The sequence below is a fragment of the Ornithodoros turicata genome, unplaced genomic scaffold (genome assembly GCF_037126465.1).
Source record: "Ornithodoros turicata isolate Travis unplaced genomic scaffold, ASM3712646v1 ctg00001331.1, whole genome shotgun sequence".
In the NCBI taxonomy this organism is placed as follows: Eukaryota; Metazoa; Arthropoda; class Arachnida; order Ixodida; family Argasidae; genus Ornithodoros; species Ornithodoros turicata.
The window spans coordinates 34,603-56,586 of NW_026999555.1; the positions used below are offsets into that span (position 1 = coordinate 34,603).

Genomic DNA, 21,984 nt, shown 5'->3' on the forward strand with positions numbered 1-21,984 from the left:
GAGGCAGCGGAAGTCTGTGCGTCAACGAGGTATCGGTCAAGGAAGCATCACGTTACGCACGAAAATGTGACTGGCCTTTTAGAGCACCCACCCTGTATATGCAAAACAACATTCCGTATGTATTGAGACGTGACCTGTCCATTCAAACTCATCTATGTGAATCACTGTTACTAGAAATTGGTCCTGATTTTTCATTAAGATCACTTGTGTCTTCTGCATGAGTGATCGTAGGGGTCATTCATCGCTCACCACCAGGTGACACCGACAACTGTCTTTACAGCGTACATGCGATATTATCCTTGCTTAGCAAAAACAAAACTAATATAATATTTTAGGTGACATTAATATTAACATTGCGGGAGAAGATTTCTCAGTTCATGCACACAATTTCATAATATCCTTGCATCACACGGTATGTCACAATGGAGAATGACAATCACACTTTCATGTATGACAAGGAATACCTCTATTGACCACATTATAACAAATTTTCACGAAGATTAGTTCACATCTGCAACCGTCTACTGTGATATTAGCGATCATTTTCCGGTATTCGTGTTGTCTAACGCAGAAATTATGACCATTAAATCACCTATTCACTATACCGTGTGTGATTAGGATAAATTAGAAAATACCTTGTTATCTGCAGCATGGACAGATGTGACCGAAAAAGAATCCGTAGATGCGTTTATTGATATCTTTCAGCAAGCTAAACAAACTTGTTCATATCTGAAACACTCATCAAAGCGCTCTTTTAGGAAAAAGCCACGGATCACGGCCGGACTGGTAAAATAAATAAAAATCGAAATTAACCTTTGCAAAAAACTGTGTTTAGACAAAACACAACAAAACTCTTTGTTGAGAAAAGAGGAAGGAGGGGCTGATGGCGCGCGCCGGTGGCGCGACTTGAGATTCTATTTGCATGTGGTTGTTGTTGTTAGTAAAACGTTTGTAGGCAGTTCGCCTCGTTCGCTCCTTCCCTTTCGTAACATCCCAGGCAAAAATCTGGAGTGGGACCACTTCAAAGTGGTTTATTGGACAGGTCCCACTTTGAGTGTGGGACCACTTAGTGACTGGGACCAGTTGAAAGTGGAACCAGCTTCACGATGGTCCCACTTGAAGTGGAACCAGTGGAATTGACCCAGTGGTCCCCTCTGCTAAGTGGTCCGGGATCCGGCCACTTAGCAGCTGGGACCACTGAATGCATGACCGAAAATAATGCGTAGAAATGCACATATTGCTCAAGTAATTACCGTTTATTCTGCTAAAAGCATACACTGAGCAGAAAGAAATAATCAATACATCTCTACATTTACATACCACGTAGTATAAGTCTGATCACTCACTGTGTCTAGACAAAGCATATGCCTGACTGTGCGATGCACTCACGGACCACAGGGAGCTTTCGTTCGTTGGCCACCTCACATCTTGTATTTTCTTAGAGAAGATGACACAACACTCCTGTTTTCCATGCAGGTCGCGACATACACCCCATTCCTCTTCACCGTACGTTCGGAATCTTCTTATCCTGTTTCTCTTCAAGTTCCTCCGAAGTTTCTAAAATGAAACATCTAATTAATAGTAATCAAAACATCACGGTCATCACTCATACCTGCAAACATTCGCGACGTGCAGTCCGATTGGCGTTTCACAGTGCGTTCTTGCCTCTACGCCGTTTACGTATTCTTGGCGTCAAAACTCTTCCGGGAAATCGACATTGTGTTGCACAGGAGCCATTGTCATCGCATTGTCTTACAAAGCGCACTGAAACACACGTAAATACTGCACAGGAGATACACCATCACCATCCTTGCGACTGTTACTGAAGACAAAACCAACTTGCCGCGACGCGTCGAAGTTCGTTCAAAGTTCTAACCGGTTCTAACTGCCACCTGCCACTCTCGCCCTCTCGCTCCGTCGCTCGCCTCTCGCTCTCTCCTCTCCCTCTCGGCTCTCGCCGTTTGAAGTTTGAATTGCCGTGGCGTCTTCACATTGCATCAGCCTCTGCAATTACATTTTCTTTTTTTGTTGTTGTCTTTCTTCTAATATTTAGCTTAATTTTCGTTGTTGTTGAGATGTATTTTTTTACATTTCCCTGGTACTTAATATGTTATGATATTCACCTCAAATGAGAATGTGCACGAATTGGAGTTACAACATTCGCAGACGCGCGCACCTGGATAAACAGCAATAAAAAGAGACCATGCCTGTGCTAAAATAGATCAGAGTAATATATCAAACAAAACATGGCAAGTGTGGACAAGATGATATCTCAAAGGGGGAAGCTGCCCAACTTGGAGTCTCAGCGACCATTCTGGGAACAAAATGGTACCTGTGAGGCTCCAGCTGGAACTTCTGGAACCATCTGAGACCAGAGTGGTACCACTGATGTCACCAAAGTGGAACCAGCCACCCCACTTGGGAATCCAGCTGGGACCATCCACATTCAACTGGAACCATTCCGGGACCACCAAACATCCAACTGGAACCAGTCCAGATTCAACTGGAACCATTCTGGGACCAGTCCAGATTTTCGCCTGGGATTGGTGCCGAAACCCGGGAATAACCCGTTCCCGATATTTCGGAACGACGACCGATTCCCTTTCAGACGTCGACCTGGTGTCGCCCCTCGTTGTTCCGGGACTGCTTCCTTTGTCAAACATGGAAACAGGACCGTGCATCATCGATTTACTGCTGCAACGGCGAGCCCCTATCCGGGAGAAGAAAAGGACACTAACATCCGAAATCATAGTTCTTCTCGCCGAGGCAACTGCTGTCAGGCTCCTGGAGTGTAAGGCAGCGCTGCTTAATCGCAACGCCAAAGTTCTACGACACATATACAGACAAATCTACGAGGTAATCGACTTGGAACAGTTGGAAAGCGAGGTGGAATCATGCGATTCGCGCGATGAGCTGGTTGTCGTCACTCTGGGACGTGTCAGCCGATCCTTGGGCCATTCGAAGGTTACATCAACGTTTGCTACTCCGTTTCCTATCGATACGGCGAACCGTTCGATGGAACCAGCGCAGCCACCCGCCAACGTCACAGACGTCACTCTGAAATCGTCAACGTCTGCCTCTGTTCATTCCAGCGCACATCGACGACATCGGTCAACGTCGCGTTTTACCTGGACACCGCCCCATGCAGACTCGGGAGAAGATAGCAGGGACGACTCTGACGAGCCAAAGGGCCGCTTCAAGTGTCAGGAAGCATACATGCAAGATATTGTACTCCTGAGCTCGTGCCACGGTCGGGACCTGATAACAAGCCTGTCGAGACCTCATATATTCGGCCTGCCCTGTCAACGGGTGAGGACTCTTTCATCTCAACGAGCACCTCGCCTAGCGTGAGCACTGCCAAGCACGACGCTGTTCCCGTCGAAGCCTGGAAGCAAGAGCTCCGTGTGCCGTTCGCTTCTTTCGGCCAGATCGGACTGTGCGACCTCCTCAAGAGTGGCAGTCTGCGACATGCACGGCACGCAGTATCGACGGTTTCTCAGAAATCTGACATGAGGATCGTGCTTGCTAGCAGAGGCTTCAGAACGTGCGCCCAGACAGGGTATGTGAAAAGGTCTGCCTTTCCACAGTCGAACCCCCACAGCTCGCTGGAGGACCCCAACTCTGGGAGCCCATCGGACCTCGTGGTTCGAGCTCCCGTGAATGAGCGCCGTGAGCGAGCAATTCAGTTTCCGAATGTGGCCAACAAGAAGGGCTACGGCTCTATCCACAAGACAACACCGTCTTTCTCCCGAGGATTTCATATCGTAGTGGCAGCTGCTGGAGCAGCCCGTGGACTAGTCATCAAGGATTTTCCTTAGGTCGTCAGTTACGACAGGCTTCAGAGCATTGACGGGCGCGTCCAACCATGCCAGCTCTACAAGCATTTGGAGAACTTCGGCCGCTCGACGTCTTTCTACGATTCCTATGCTAGTTGCTTCAGTGCGAGAGCGCTCATCAGGACGCTGACGCTGTGGAACTTCCAGCGGGCGGTCCCCAGTCGACACGTGGAAGCACGAAGCGAAGTATGGTGGGACTGGTGGAGTTTTCGGACACCTCTCACCTGAACAATATGGCGTTATGAAAGGAAACTCAACGGAAACAGCTTTGTTAGACACTGCAGAAAACATTGAACAGAACACTGAATACAAATTATTGACCATGTGAATTTTTATAGATGCAATTACCAAAGCATTTGATTTAATGGACCGTAATCCACTCCTTGACATATTATCAAAATACGGGGTACGTGGCACCACACTCGCTCTAATCAGAAGTTATCTATCAAATAGACACCAATACGTTTCCATTGAACAGGCTAACTCGAACGTAAGAAGCGTACAATTAGGGGTCCCACAAGGCTCTATATTAGGACCCTTCCTTTTTTAGCTTTCATGAATGACCTCCCGCGTCACCCTACGTGCAAAACAGTATCATATGAAGATGACACTACATTATTCATCTCCGGAAATTATGTTAATGAGTTATGCACAAATGTAAATGATGTTACAGCTATCATCATGGTTAGTAAGAAATAAACTAATTGCTAAATTTAGTAAGATAAACTACATTTAGAACAAAAGGCTCATAACTGAAAACATTAAAGAAACAAGGGAAAGGGTGCGGGCTAGCTGGTATAGATCCATGAAGAAGACCGAGACACGGATACAGAGAATGGGAATCCCTCTCTGAGAATCTACGTGTGTCGTCTTCTGTGTCCGTGTCTCTCGGTCTTCTTCATGGAACTGAAAACATGCACATAAAGTTCTTCGGCACCACTGTACAGCAAATAAGGATCCGACGATCGACGATTCGACGGTCATAGGATCGGCGTCCCAGCTTCACACGTTCGCGAGATAGTCTGCCTGCACACAAGAATAATTCCGTCTCTCTCGCACGCCCCTCCACACCAAGAGTTTAGATCGGCCATCCGCAATGTCCTTGTTAGCAAGAAGTTTACACGGGTAAGCTATCAAAGTTTAGCGGGTTGATTTCTATCGGATTATTACTCACAGAGTTATCCCCTGATGAAATTCGGCATAATTTGGTTGCATGGTAAATTGTGACCTGGCTGCTAAACTGCACTTACACACGTATTCAAGTCAAAAAATACTTCCAGACATAGACCCCTCAACACAATGAAGCTTCGTTTCATTAGTGACTACTTCATTGAATGCAGTAATCGGACACAATGACACGAACGCATCGGTTCGAAACATATGCCATGAGGGATACAACGTACGTCCAGTGCAGGTCCCATTCTGGTGCCGTGTTCTCTAATGTAGGTCTTACTACGGTGGTGTAGGTGGTAAGTTAGACGTTAGCAGGTGCTTGACGATTATTAATAAGAAACACAAAAGAGATATTAGGCTTATTGAAGATGACACATGGTATTTACATGATTAGCTAGGGGTGAGGTTAAGCTAGAGGTACTTCTATGATAGCGAAAGGGAGAGGATATCACTAGCGAGAGTGTATGCTACTGTTACGGGATATAACGTGTAGAAAAAGGTCATAGTCGACTCCGTCATCTGCTCCCGGGGAAATGAGTTGTCGTGAAAGATGGTGGTGGGATGTCGCGAGTCCGGTTCGTGGAGTGAGCCAGGTGTGAGCATCAACAGTGAGCATCAACTGTTTACTATATACACATTAAAAAACAAGACTTTCGTGCAGTAGGCTGCACTTCTTCAGGTTTGAGGACCTGTTACAAGTGGTGGAGGATATATCAAAAAACAAGTCACATGGTACAAGAGAAAAGGGTGAGGGCGAAGAGAAATACAAACAAATGCAACACAAATATAAAATATATTATATAAATATAAAATATATATCATATTTGTATTGCATTTGTTTGTATTTGGACATACATTCCACCGTAACCGTAACCCTCGTAAAGTATCAATGACATGACTTCAGAACACACGACGTCAGTTTCATTCGCCTATTCGTAGTCCAAACCGGCGAAGTTTTTTATTGGACCGAAAACCGTTAAGTAAAATTTTCGGTTTCCCCCCTGAGCGAAAAAAACAAAAAAACGGATACGGTTTCGATTCCGTTCCTGTTCGCACCAAAATCGCGTTTTCTTTTTCGATTTCCGTTTCGTTCCAACACCCTGTAAATGACTGAAATGTGCTATGGCTTATGTAGGTTTCTTGAATGACGTCACAGTTGAGTATGGGCTCGCCACCTGGTGATTGTCGTCTAGAGTCATGCAAATTTCCAGGAAGGTCACGTGTGGGGTCCTTGTCCTGTGGTTGACATAATCTGGGGTATTGTGTTGAGATGGTTCACGTTCCAAGGTATAAGAAAAACCGGCTTTGTGGTAATCTGAAAAAAAGAAGGTAACACCAAGTGAACTATACAATTGAGGAGAGGGGTCATTGCTTTTTCTATATGGTGTTGATGCTACGAATAGTAAAGAGGATGCCTGGATCTTCATTTATCAGAGATTTAAACTTGTATATCAGAAATGACTCGCGTTGTTCCCTTGATCGGTCGGACTGAAATCCAAACTCAAGAATAAAAATTGATACATCAGCTTTTGCGTGTTCAGGTTGATTGAAGTGGCGCGAAACTGGGAGGTTGGGCTTTTTAGTTACATCAGACCTGTGGTTGTTGAACCGAATTATGGATGACGTTTTTGTGTGGCCGATATATTGCGAATTGCAAGTGTTACAGTGAAGGAGGTAGATGATATTGGAAGAATTGCAATCCAAGTTTCCAAGTACATTTGTCTTAAAGTGTGAATTGGTACTTTGAACTGTTTGGCGTGTTTGCATTAATCTGCAGATCTGACACCTCCTTCCGTTGCAGGGGTGGCGTCCTGAACTTTCATCGGTTTGTCGATCTTAGCGCTTATTAGTCTGTCTTGTAAATTGCAACTAATGCGGTAGGTGACGCGTGGTGGATTAGGGAATATTGACTGCATGCGTTCGGATTGTGAGAGAATGGAGTGATCACTGCAACACAGTGGTCCCTGCAACGGAAGGAGGTGTCAGATCTTAAATTAATGCATGCCATCCGTCGTTTTCGTTTCTGTTATCGGCTTAATTGTTACTTCACTATGACTACTTACCTTGACAATGCCTACAGCTTTGTGCGTATTTTGACCAAGAGCTATGGCATTCGTGTGGTATGATTTCGGCATGCGTGGAGGCATCTGTTACGATAGTAATTTTATGCTTGCGAAGGTCAGGATAAGTACTCTTCATACTACGTACACATGCCTATACAGGTACTACATACACATGCCAGTATGTGTACCACGTACATATACGCACGAACAGCGAGTTCCAGAGACAACATCTTTAGGATACCAACTGTTGCCGCGGTTGTCCTGCTAATTCGAGCAAGCTTGACGATTGGCCTAATTGCTAATTTGCTGTACGACACCCTTTCAATTGTTGAGATGTGCAAAATAAAATAAAAATAAAATTAAAGTTTAAACTCCACCGGAATGATTTCGCAACTGATGCACCCTACGGTTGCCATATCGTCAGCAAGGTACATCTTTCCAAATTTCCGACTCAGATGAAACGCAACTCGTTGTATATTGCACACATACTTGAGCTGCTGGAGAGTGCGTTGTCACTTTCTGCATGCAGAGGGGGATTCCACAAGGGATGGCAAGACGTTCCGTTTGTTTTATTATGTTTTCCTGCTTTCCTCGTCGCATAGGAAGAGACGCACTTTCTCTGCACCCAGTACTTCGCCGCTTTCTGCACAATTACCTCTGAAGTGCACATGCTCATGCATTACTTCAACACGAGACTCCACTGCTGAGGTTGATATGCTGTCCCCTAAGGCCAACTGCCATGCTGTCCTTCGCAAGACGTGGCCTGCCTCCAGATACCTTGCACCGGCGTATCAGCAAAATCGCGACGCAGACAAGCACAGCAAATAAAACAGCCATACAGACGGTTTTTGTCCTACCTCGTGGTGTATCCACGCTCTCAGTTGGTGCGTTAACGATTTTGCCAAGTCACCACGGCGAACCGATCCTGTCCCTCACCCCAATGTGCGTCTACATAGCATAGTGAGGAAATCCTCAAATTTTGAAAGGAAATTTCCTTTCAAAATTTGAGGATTTCCTCACTTCTCCCGCACTCGGTGTGACAACATGTTGTTCGAAACCATCACAGGTGCGATTGGTAGCCGCTTCCTACTGTATCCTATCCAGTGGGCGAAGACGGTTCAGCTATAGGAATTGATATGCAGATTCCCCCGCAGCATCCAGATCTCAACCCGGGACACCAACCACGAGTTCCGGTGGTAGGGCCAGTGAACATCGCGTGGACGCAGAGCAAGACGAGTGCCAGCCTTGTTTCTAGCAACTGCCACGCATCCAGATGTGCCTCGTGCACGGGCAACGTCCGACGGCAAAGAATCCCGGCCTCCGGAAAATATACTATAAAATGTTTTGGGATTTTCTTTCGAGCATGGGACTTTGGCGCTTTCCCCGCTACCTGAAGGGGAAGCAACATCACCGTGAGAAATCTGGAAATGTTATCACGAGGCGCAACGTGATGCAACCATGTGCTGTAGAGCAGCGTCGTGCACTTTATACACATCCCCATGCGATACCATATATTGGCCAAAAGAATATCTAGACAGTTGGTGTCAAATGAATAGATGCACTGTACATTGAGGGGCAACGTGGCATTTCAGGTTCTTCATAAAATCCTTGCACGGAAATCCTTGCTCGTATCGATGCACGGTGTTCCAAAGTGTGCAATCAAACACACAGCAATTTCCAAAGCAATTTCCTTATCACAGGGTGTTTCTCTGTCTCAGCGGTCACTCAAAGTTGTCATTTCCGACACTGCTTACTCCTGATGCTTTCTACCTGCGATTGCGCAAGACGTAGTAGAAAGAGCACAGCCCGATGTAACACGTGGGTAACAACTTGCAGAGCAACGTTCGTCTGACGAGAATAGCATCGAATGACTACAGGATCACATGAGAAGGATATACAGGGTGTCCCAGAAAACGTGCCATTGAATTGTAATTAAAAAAACTACGCCACCTAGAATCATGCGGTCAACGGCATTTGTCCTTACTAGGTTTTTGTCACACCCTGCTGTGCATGTCATGTAACCTAAGTTTAATTATGTAAATTTTTGCGAAGTAAACTCGGAAATTTGCCAAGTAAAGGTCACTTTTTACCCCACCAACATGAAGAGCGTGCCGAATTTACTCAAATTCATGGTAATTGACAGTATTATTCAGGATCTATCCTATCAGGAAAAATAGCCGACCATCATGCTTCTCGGGGCACTTGAGTATAACGCGCGATGACCTTTTGAGCGCAATCGCTGTCAGTCCGACGAAAGGTGGTTGAAAACCCAGCCCACAGAGTGATAGTAGAAAAAGTGACAGTTCCTGAAATTTGGATATGGAAGGTATGGTCCCAGGCGAAGCCGGACGCGATAAGCTATGTCTGTGTTATCTCTTTCTACCATGCCGGTGTGGGATGGTTTCCAACCTACTTTCGTCGGACTGACAATGATTTCGCTGAAAAATTCGTCGCCCGCTAATATTACTGTCAATTATCATTAATTTGAGTAAATTCGGCACGCTCTTCACATTGATGGGGTAAAGAAGTGACATTTACTTGGCAAACTTCCGAGTTCAGTTCGCAAAAATTTACATAATTAAACTTAGGTTACATGAGATGCACATCAGGAGGCGGCAAAAACGTAGTTAGAACAAATGCCGTTGACCGAACGATTCTATGTGGCGGAGCTTTTTTATTAAAATTCAACGACACGTTTTCTGGGACACCCTGTATGTGCATGACGCCGGCGAGGAACCCCATGGTGTGTCATTCCATGGGCCCTATTCCGATATGGTCGTTAGCGCGAACGTGTAGTTCGAGAGCGAGTGCACGTGTTATGTGACACAACCTAACGCTAGCGATGATAATTTGGCATTTCTTGCCCTCCAAACGCGTCGTCAATACGCTACGGTATCGCTGGCTGCAACGACAGTCTCAGCCCCGTTGTTAAGCGGAGCGAAAGCTGTCGAGATGGCTGCAAGTTACTTCGCGTGTCGGCTATAAATACCATACTTAACAGATTAATGGCACTGAGCGCCTAACTTTTATATTTTGGCGAAATAGGAAAATGCTTCACCGCAATGTCTACACAAAAAGGGGCACTAAGATGCAAAAACAAGGTCACTTCGAATTACGTTACACGCTATGTTAATTTCGTACTTGTTATCATAATTAAAAACTTTGATTCCGTTTCGAAGCCACAATAGTAATTATACCGCTCTCTTTCTTTCTTCGACGCTAAGCAGTGAACGACGCTTCAGCTGGTGCATCGGTGTTTTTAGTCCAATATATGCGCGTGCAAGCGTTGGAAACCGGACTGGCGTTGTTGTCCGAAGGACGTGAAGATAAATGTTGTCAGCGGAACATTTGCGAGAACTGTTGTGGGCTACAATTCAGTGAATCGATATTGAAAAATGTCGCAGTGTGCATCATGCCGCGCATACACGGAACACTACGATCGGATCCGTTCGAAATCCACATGCGCTCGATGGGTATGCGCGCGCTTCCCCTGCTGTCTCATTGGATACCGCCAATTTTTGCCGCCTCGGGATCCCATTCGTTGCCTCCAAAGATTGCTCTGTTTTCGTTGCGTTTTTCTTCTAAACGGTAGCGTTGTGTGAACTAATTTTATTTGATTTGTACTAATTTATACACGGACTTTCAGTTGAGAGCAAGTTGTCTTTACATTTTAGTGCCCCTTTAGCTATCAGCCTTGCACAGATCACCAGCATTCAGGAGAGATTCGCCTGAAACTCGTTTTTCTCCACTTGTCAACCATCTTGACATGCCCTCCGCTGGAGCTCGATAACGCGGCTATTCCCGTTCACTCCTTTTGCCTGTCTAATTGTGTGTAGGATGGCGTCAAAACGCTGGGCTGCAGCATTATTTCGTGTTGGTCGTGCGTTGGACAAGAACTGCGACACTTCTGCTCCATGGTCAGCGTGTTGATGTGTCGTCTGCTTCCAAAACGAGCGGCGTTCTGCGTGGTTCTCCTCCTGCTGCGAAATTCGCTGAGGACGTGACATCTCGTTCTCAGACGACTCAACTCTCCAGCCAAGAACGACAGTCAATACCCCAAGCGCGCTATCGTTAAAGCCGACATGGGAGTACAAAAACTGGAAGATATCCCTCCCGATGGCCGTAATCGCTCCATATCGATACTACTCTATCGGCACCGTCGAAGCACTCGGGAGTGGCTCGGAATGGGTGGCTTGCAAGTTGACAAATGGCGCTGCGCATGCTGAGTCTTCGAACTTCCGGTCCGAAATTGTGCTCAATTGGAGCAAAGCAAAACTTTATAAACTCTGGCTTAAACGACAACCAAGGTGAGTTCGCCTGGGAGCGCAGGCACCCAAAAGAAGTCAGGCACTTCAACAAATACTTCGCACGTACTTTTCTTATGATAAAGTTTAGATTTCGTCACACATCGTGCATGTTTCGTTGCGTTTGAGTTGCGCTTTGAAATCGCCATACTTTGCTGCGCGAAATGTTCCGTTACAACGTGGTCAATTTCACACTTCAGTAACAAAGATAACGAGCAACATTTGAGATATGGCACAAGAAATTGTACACGCAGTATCTTACGAAGTAATCTTTTGCATTCTGAGGATCGTTCGCATGCATTCGTTTCGTTTTAGTTTCGGACGAAGGTGGTGACTTCAATGATATTCTTTTCACATTAGGAGTTGACAATGTTAATACAGTCACTCACAATTCAACATGATAAGTGCAGAGCGCGACATTTGATAACAAGTGCCTACACTCCTTAGTTCAGTTTCATTTACGCTGATGACATTTTTCGAAAGGCACAGTATCCCAGGGTGCACTGTACATTTTACGTCCTTTTTCCACAGATTTAGTGCAGTTAACTGCTGGACATCGGCTTATTTTTACTTTGAAAACACGCTGACGCTCTAATACTCCAGCAGAACTTCGGATCGGAAGCGTACACCCACGTGACACAGCAACTTCCCTTACGTCATTTTGACAAGAAGTTGGAAATCCATAGGGCTCCAAAATAGATAACCTCATGGCCATAACTTTGATGCCTTCTGAGGTGGCGGGCCCGTAGCGCGCTTTCATTTTCTTGTTATTTTGATTTGGTCACGTTTGACCCTCTCTAATACCGCACCCAAACAAATTCTCCCATACGTACGAAAAAAAAAAGCAAATTGAACTTCCCGGCTCTACAGTGAACCTATTAAGTCAACAAGAAATTCACGTATCAGGTCAAGTATATAGCAAAATCTTGCATGCTTGGAATACTTCCCCACGTGTTCGTTTATATCTGCTATAGTCGTCTCGTCTCGTTGGTCGTGCTCTTTGCTGATCGCAAGTTCAACCCCGCAAGAGCATGCCGCCCATCTCCGCACTCTCTTTGCTCGCCTCAACGACTGACTCGCCTCAACGGTATCGTCGTGAATGCCGCCAAGAGCGAGTTCGGGGTCGAGCAACTGGAGTTCCTCGGCCACCTCATCACCAGCCCCGGCATTACCCCACTTCCCGCAAAGGTCCAAGCGATCCAGGACTGCCCACAACCCTTGTCCGCACGCAAGCTCCAGGAGTTCTTCGGTTTTGCTAACTTTTACAGGCGGTTCTTGACTGTGCAACAACTCTCCTCCCTTTGGAATCGCTGCTTGCTACTACCAAAGGCCGTATCGCCTTACTCACCTGGGCGCAAACCGCCATCGAATACGTTTGAGAAGATTGAGCGTGACTTGGCTACTGCTAGTCTTCTGGCACACCCAGTCCACGACGCCCCGATCATCCTGCTGGTAGACGCTTCGGCATCTGCCGTCGGCGCAGTCCTCCAGCAGCAAGTCTCCAGCCAATGACAACCGTTCGCATTCTTCTCATGCAAGCTGAAGGACAGGGAAGTGCGTTACAGCACATTTTCCCGCGAGCTCTTTGCAGTCTATCTCTCGGTGAAGCATTTCCGAAATTTTCTCGAAGACCGCACGTTCACCATCTACACGAACCACAAGCCGCTCACCTATGCTTTCGTATCCTCCGGCAATAACTACGCCCCTCGGGAAGTTCGTCAGCTCTCGTACATCTCAGAGTTTTCGACGGACGTCAGGCACCTTTGCGGCAAAGACAACACAGTAGCCGGCACTCTTAGCCGCGTCAACACTCTCTCTCAGGTCGTACACCCGCCGCTCAGTACCAGGTTCACACTGGACGCTGTGGCTGAGCAGCAACGCACGGACAAGGAATTGGCCAAGCTCAGTGCCGATGCACGCTCTGCACTCCACTTCCAAGACTTGCTACTCCCCGGCGCGGCAACGGCTGTAGCGTGCGACGTGTCACTTGGAACACCGCGACCGTTTGTTCCAGTCACCCTGCGTCGACAAGTTTTTGACATGCTCCACGCATTGTCTCATTCTGGAGTCCAGGACACACAGAAGCTCATCGCAGTCCGCTACGTGGGGCCACGCATGCACGCCCACATCAAGCAATGGACATGCTGCTCCCCCAATGCAACGGCAACTGGAGCGGCCCGTCGCCATCGTCGCCACGATCTTCTTCACCTGGCGCGAGCTGCAGAGGCTTGGACCCGATTGGATATCATTAAACCAGTTCTCCTTAATTCTCGCATCATGAAGGTTGCTGTCTCTCCTTCATATCCATGAACCCTCGACATCTCATCCCTAGCCACTTAAATAATATGCAAATGATGACGATGCTGCCCAAGAAAAAAGAAGAAAAAACCTTATCCCTTCGAAATATCGGCTGAGGCACTTGCATTAATATTTCCTTACCTGTTCGCTGAATTTTCTACCTTTCTACATAGTTACACTCCACGAAGAAAAAAAGTGTACATTCGTACCTTTGAGGGTAGAAGTGCGTTCCCCCGAATTTCATACCTTTTTTTGGGTAGAAACGTGATGGTAGAGATGCTCCTACTCGCGCGGTACAACCGCTAGTCGAACAATTTACTGCAACACTTGAACATTCATACTGTGTTGGTATAGATGTCCTGAAGTAAATGTAGAATTTTTTTCGCCGGTTGATTGTTCTGCTCTCGTGATCCAGCAGTTATACTGCTAAGGTTACCCTCTATACAACGCGCAGTATAAAATAAATATACAAAATGTAATCCGCACCTCTACACCAGGTGTGCACTGTACTCTGGTACCCCTCTGTACCAAGCCCCCAAACGGAAGAAAGTCGCAAGTCGTATAACGTACTCTTGTCACAGTTTATTGATTAGACCTACATTTCACTTCGAGCTTGATATTGCTACTTTCACGTGGATTTTCGCAGAACTAACATTAATGAAATAAAGTAGCCTAACAGCTGAGAAGTGGTGAAACATGCCTGAGTACGGGCTACACCAAATATACGAACATGAACAACATAAAACTTGGTTGAGTTTGTTCATGTAATCGTGTAACAAGTGCTCAGGTTTGTTTCATCATGGATTTCGTCCACAAGCGAGCCGGCGGTTACGCTGTTTTACCACATTCATATTCACCGCCCAGAACAGTTCCAGGGTTGCGGTGCTTTTTGGATGTGGTGGTTGTTGCTACGGCATCCAGCAGACACTCAAATTGTTTCACCTACGTTTCACTCACGTACATGTTTCAGGCATATAGTAAATTAGGCCTTGTCAATCATGCTCCTTGGGTACGTGTAACGCTTCGGATTCTGCAATGAGGCAAGCACATAGGCTTCAAAAGCGCGAAAAGTATGTCCTAATGGAACAACACCCAGTGTTCCGCGAGCCTCCGCGTGCGTGACCCCATTGTTTTCTGGCGACTGTCATTTGGAACATTAGTGCTGCTGCTGCCACAGTGTCATAACACCAGAAATCTTAGTGTCATTTGGGTCATTAGTGATATTATGGCTACCTTTCATAGTATGAATTTATAGGGGTTCAAAAAACAACTTGCTCTCAAATGAAAGTCCGTGTTTCAGTCAGTACAACTAAAACGAAATTAGTTCACACAACGCTACTGCTTACAAGAAAAACGCTATAAAAACAGAGCCGTTTTTGGCGGCAATGAATGGGATCCCCAAGATGCAAACATTGGCGCCTTCCGATGAGACAGCAGGAGAAGCACGCGCATACGTATCGTACGTATCGTGGACATGCGGATTTGGAACGGGTTCGATCGTAGTGTTCCATATGCGCGGCATGAAGCGCAGTTGTGCGCTTTTTAGTACCGACTCACTGAATTGTAGCTCACAACAGTTCTCGCGAATGTTTCACTAACGACATTTATCTTCAAGTCCTTGGGAAAGCGAAGCCAGACCACTTCGCAACGCGCATAATGTTTTTCACCGGGATTGCTCCATGGCGTGGCACGCACGTGCACGCGCAACACGGGCTAACAACACCGACGCACGACCTAAAGCAACGTTCACTGCTTAGCGCCCAATCAAGAAAGAGTCCAGTGTAATTTTGATTGTAGCTTCGTAATGAAATGAAAGCTTCGAATTATGATAACAACTACGAAATTATCATAGCGGGCAACGTAGTTTTAAGTGAACTTGTTTTTGCATTTTAGTGCCCCCTTAAGAGAGGCATGCACACGACAATAGAAAATTATAAAGATTGTGTAAAATTACTTATTCTACACCTGTGAATATAATTGATGTTATGAATACTGTTATGAATGATGAATATCGTTATAATTTAAACAAACATACTCTATTTACGCTTCGGTTAGCTTTGGCGTCTTCCCTTCTTGTAGTCCCTATCCAATGCATAATCACGGTCCATGTTAAGTCGAACAAGGCGAAATGATCGAAGTAATAGTCGTTTTCAACAGTGTAGGCAGGCGCGCAGGGGCACTTTTTCACGCTATTGGGTCAAGTGAAGAGTTTAGGGTCTTTCGCGTCGATGATATCCCTACGCATCCCCACCGTGCGCGTGTAAGTGGTGTTTACGTCTACGATGGTGGTTTGATAGATTTATCAGTAGCATCATGCCTCATCATGTGCACGGTCGTTGGTATCGGTGGCGACAGCGCAAAACAAAATGCACCAGCGAGAAGTTTGGACAAAAGGAAGACTTTTGTAACATAAGGAGTGTTGGGAACAGCAATTTTATCTAAATTGGTGTTTGACCTGTTGTCCTTTCTGTGGTATATTAGTTTATCATCCTCTTTCCATCCTTTCGTTCGTATATTTCTGTCTCCGGTGGATCAAGTGGTAGCGTGTCCACCTTCTGATCCCAAGCGAGTTCGAACCCGACGAAGCGTGCCAGCAAGTTGGTGGCAATGTATAAGATGCTTTGGCGCGCCATCCTCCCCGAGGAACGTTAAATACGGTGTGCCGTGTTCTGAAGCTACAGTGCACATTAAAAAACCTCAGATGGGCGCACAAAATTAATCCGCAGACCGATCACTGTGGCATAGCTCATTTAGTTGTCTCACGATGTAAAGCCACGATTATTACTCTTATCTTTACATTATAACACAAATTACATTTTCTTCCTTGTCAAGGACGAGTTTGCTGCTTTCAACGTGAACGTCACCCGTGTAATTCAGAGTTTCAGGGTAGGTGGAACGATTGTTTTTTACTGTCGCCATGTGCACAAAATGGCTGTCGCAGCTGGGGTGAATAGTTTATTTTTGAAAAAGTAAAATAATGGAAACTACTGGGCCTGTCACACTGGTACAACACGATATTTAACTCTTCGCGACACGACACAAGTAGTCAAAAGCTGTTATCCTCTCGCATCAGTGTCTGAAGATGTCGCCGACTTAGCATTATCCTTAGGCGACACCAGCGCAACACAACAGCGGGACCAGTGTCGTAAGACTAGTTTTATCGCTATGACTGCAGACTTCATTCAGCAGTCAGACGAAGCATGCCATACGACCGCGCCGTGCAGCGGCGTTGAATATCTTCTCAAACATCTGTAATCGTCGCACGCGGTAAACAGGCGCGTTCGCCACCATTACATTGCATTCTGTGGGAGAATCACACTTTTTCCTCGCTCTTTGAGCGTGTGCCACAACCTTTTCCTTAGGCACTGATAACAGATAATTGTCACATATTAAAAGCGCTAAAACAGACGAGAATACAAACACACAAACACACACAAATGGTGCACAGAGTGAGCTACCTGCGTACGACCTTCACCGTTCCGCGATTCTTCGAAAAGTTTCATCGACGTGTGCTCAGAGGTTCACTTGAAATTTACAACTGCAACAGGGCAGACACATCGAAAGCTGCTGAAAAGAATCCCATAGAAGTTATCATAGATGATGATTAGCGATGATTAGATGATGAGTGATTAACATGATTTTTAAGTTTCGACTACGAAGTTGCACAACGTTTTTGGAGCTAGTGTGTCTCACCTCAGGTTCAGAAGTTCTACACGACATGGCATTGAACACCGGCTGTCGCTCGGATAAAAATAGCTCATGTCCCAGTGTGACAGGTCATTAACTGACTTTTTCGACGACAACATATTTCAATGTAGAGGTGTAGCTCAGATCTCCTAACCGTTTTCGAGATCAGAGCTGTGTTACACTGCAGGTTACCTGTAGATGTCATTTTGAACATTTCACGATTCCTTAGCTTTTACGAGAAACACACATAGCAGACTCGCATCAGGTTTTGATATTAAGGTGACATCAACATGAGCTCGCGCACACTAGCGTATGTTACGCGGGTGTGTAAGAGGGATAACGTTGACATGGCATGGTTGATCGCTTTACACACACACACACACACACACACAGCTGCTGACAGTGATGGAACAGAGCGAACGCGCTGGCTATAAAATTCAATTGTTGAATAATACAATTGGCTCTCAACTTGTCTAAAATATTTCCACGGTGATGCCTTTTCACCATCACTACCACCACCGCCACGGTGATGCTGAACGTCATAAGAAAGCGAGGAACACCGTTTCCTTAACATGAGCTTATAATATATGTGCTGTCCCTCTAAATTATCGGTATTTGTACTGTCATCCAGTCACAGGTGAACTGCCTTATATGGTTATGTCCACAGATGCAGCTTTCGGTCAAATATACATACAGTTGCTACTACACAAGCGCTAGTCTTCCTTCCGTAGTAACATTGTCCCGCTTGATATGATTCGCTAGACTCAGTTTTTTGGATATTCTCTACTGTTCCAACTTCACAACGAGTTTAGAACAACAGGGACTCGGCGGAGATCATGAAACTTAATGTCGCTGTACTGACAACCACTTACACGTTTTTTTTGTTGTTTTTCAGGGGTGCGCCTACAAGCACATCCCAAGAGAAGAAAAATATTTCTTGCACTCGTTGCAATATTTCCACAACTTTGTGTCGGGATAAAGTGTGACTAAATGGACACCGGACGCTGATGACATGCTTCCTTCACGTCCCGTGTTTCTCAATGTTGTACGCACTACCGATAGTGAATAAAGAAATGCCACTAGCCACTGCTCCAGGAAGTGGAAAGTAGCGCAAATCAAGTAACGCGATGCCGCTACCCAATAAAAACTGTGCAAATTACTTCATGACATTTTCTCTACACAAACCCTCGCCTTTTTTGGCATATCGTTGCTAATCTAAAGGTCGCGTACTATTTACTTTTTGCTCTTCAATCAGACAATATATAGTACATAGTGCATGATAACTTGGAGGCATGTTATGTGATGTCATTTTTCACCTTCATATCTTTGCGCTCATGCTATATTTTGGAGCGGAATACTTTTTCCGCTTGTTCTGCTTCCAGTTTCTTCGGTTTTTCCTGCAGCTCCCCAACATTGAGTTCTTGCAGTTATCCGACTAATTTAGGATTTTGGTACCAGATGGGGCAACTGAAGTTTTCATCCAGCAGAACCAAACGCTTCTTGCCAAACCATTGACTTGCCTGGACTCACTCGGACATATAATCTTGTGTTCCAGTTACACCTTACGGTTTAAATTTCGAGTACACATTACCAGATGTGTTTCCTTTTCTTTTAGATGATTTTTCCTTTACGGATCAGCTCTAAATTATTATACAGTATTTGCTTCATTTCTTCCACTCGCTTTATTCAACGGAACTGGCATGCAGTGTTCGTTTTGCTAGGGTTATAATGGCCTGCAAGTGGGTTGAGGCGTCCCCAGCCAACCACCAGTGTCTGAGCGACGTCCAGAAAAAGTGTGTCCTCATACGATGTCCTGCGGACCTCCGATGGACACAAGTCTGGGACATAATTTACGTTCGATTGGGGGAATATGGAAAGTACGCAACCAAAGTTGCGCGTTTTTGCTTTACCACCCCTCGCTAAACGCACGTTAGGAACTATGTCCAAGATTTTCCAACAATCTCTTTTATATGAACGGAAAGAGCGTTTAAAGACGAACAGAACGATGTCACACATGTTAATCTTCTTGTATGTCTAGAAAAGCAGTTGCGCGCCGAAAACGTAGCATTTTTTCGAAAGGAGGCGACTTTGCGATTTTTTGGACACATGCAGAACCTTGAACTTCAAAGATAGAAAAACAGTACTGCCCCAAGCAGCAAAATGTACTGAAAGTCGAGTGCAATAGGGGTGGATGGTATGTCTTATCAGTGTTCTTCAGTGTCCCGAGTGTATTCAAGGCCTTCCACCTACCCGTCCACCCCTATTGCACTGGACTTTCAGTACATTGTGCTGCTTGGGGCAGTACAGAGGCAATTCGTGTAGACAAAAATAACTTCATGACCTTGATGCTTGCGAAGATACGAGGCCTGAAAATTGCTAGGAAACGCTGTGCTCGAAATGGTCAATCTTGAACATAACAAAAAAAAAAGCTATTTTCAGATATTTCCTGCGCCGATGTACTTCCTAAGCACTAGGCTTCAATACGGATTGGAACGATAAAATCTGAGAGGTCGACCGGACCACCCTGCATGACTCTGCTTGAAATTACCGTTCAATAAACATGAACAAGATTTTCGTGCAGAGCCTACACTTCATGATGAAGTACAAGGCTTTGCACGGAAGTCTTGTTCATGTTAATTGTAATAAAGCATTCCTGCACGTTTTACTTTCCGTCAGTGTAATCACAGTTAATAGAGCCTTGCCGAGCCGTCTGAGTCAATCACCAGCAGTGAAGTGGCCGACAAAAGCGACGTGCACTGCTCCGAAGCACGAATCGCTTACACCAGTGTTTTGAAATAATTGTCTGTCTGGTGATAGGAGCACACTACATGGTTGTATACAAAACAGAGCAACTCTCCAATTTACAGTAATGAGAAACCATGCAAGCATGAGAAGTGAACGTTGTTTGTCTAGTTGTGCATTGTACTGTTGGAAGTAGTGACAGATGTGATGCTCATGAAGCAGTATCATCTTCCTAAGAGACTTTTTTTTGTATGACACAGTCGTTAAATATAACAGTAAGGGGCTAGTTACTTGAACTTTTTCCTGGGTTACGTCTGAGTTGTTTGATGTTGTGATCGCGGTTCTTGCACATGAAGGAACGCAATTTGCAAAAGTAGTTTGTTCCTATAGCTCAGCTCTGTTCACCGACGTGTCGCAGAATATATGTAAATAATGCGTGTTTTACCCCAAGGGGATTATTAGATTACATGTCGAAGAATATGAGAAAACGAAAACGAACTGGCTAGATGGTGGTGATTCATCTAATCCGTCAACAATACAAGAGTGAGGTGAGAATTATCCAAACCGTGTCTATTGTAATTTTCAGCGCTGATGTACGGATGAGGCCGGGGAAACATACATGCTTGTGGACAAAGTAGAGCGTTCAAAGAGCTCAGAACTGTACTAAATCCCAAGAGGCGGTGATATGAGATCAGATACACTTGCTTCAGAGAAATCAGAAACATTGGTGATTGGTGAGCATGCGAATGCGATTCTAGCAGCGAATTCTAGCTTCGTGCAAAATCGATGTGATATATGGTTGGTGGAAGCATAAGATTCCATCTGAAGTACCCTACAGTCTACAGCAGAATTGTTAGCCATTTGATGGCTACCCGTTGATTCTGTGATTGATGTGCGTGCGCCCCTGAAGAGTAGAGGAGGTACGGAGTCCAAGGTCTTTGTTGCAAAAAAAATGTTCTTGAGCAGGTCGTTTGCTGTTTCAACAGCTCTCTCATCTTCCCCATTACTGCGAAGACGGTAAGAGTTAGAGGTAACTGTCCGAATGCCTTTAGTTTTGGCGGGGTTCCTAATTTCTGCTCGTGTAAATTGGGGCCCATTCACAGTTCGAATAGTGTCCGAGATGTCTAACATCGGAAACACTTGGTCGAGGTGTGTGCTGATGTCTCGAGACGTTGTTCCACGGAGCTGAACATCTTCAAAGAACTTTGAGCAGCAATCCACAACAATCATATAATTTTAACTTATGTTGCATCCAAATCCCTCAACGAGCTAGACTCCCACCCGCTCTCTCTTACAAAATTGTTTGGTCCCTGGTCGCATCCAGCACACCAAGGCTCTGCCCTCAAGGCTCCCTTCACCTTTCTGGACACCACACGACTTCCATCCTTTACAAGGGGCTCATTATTTCATTCCCCGCATCACCAACAGCAATGGGGTAGAGTATCCCTCCGAGGATGAAATTCCCCAGTTATCATCCCGTAATAAAGTTGTTGTTGTTGTTTGTTGCTTTGATGTAGAACAAATACATGTCAAGTATCTGCAAACGAGGAGATGACAAGGGTGCTCGAGGATTGGCTCACTGCTGAACTGATGATGTTCTTGCCATGTTGGGCAACGACAAATCCAAGCACCTGATATCCGGGACCACCATACTGCGGAACGAGCTGTGATTCTGCACCGAACCCCGATGGCCCTCGTGTAGTTTTTCCAGGATGTTGTCACTGGGATAACAATGCGAATGTCTGTCAGTTGTAAACCACTGAAAACTGAAAGGTCACAGTACACTTGAACATCGCTCTTGATGTCTGGCTAACCGTGTACCATTGTTAGCGGTCATCGCTCCACGCAGTGTTACTTAAGATGGGTAATCGTAGGGTCATT

General features: G+C 45.5%; 1 long non-coding RNA gene across 1 annotated transcript; it reads right to left on the bottom strand.

The window, feature by feature from the left end:
* Window positions 1–1,241: 1,241 nt before the first annotated feature.
* On the bottom strand, window positions 1,242–1,852 carry LOC135376834 (uncharacterized). The gene is made up of 2 exons (XR_010417884.1): window positions 1,613–1,852; window positions 1,242–1,557 (listed from the first exon to the last, which is right to left on the bottom strand). It is a non-coding gene; the product is annotated as an uncharacterized LOC135376834 (long non-coding RNA).
* Between the last annotated feature and the right edge of the window lie 20,132 nt (window positions 1,853–21,984).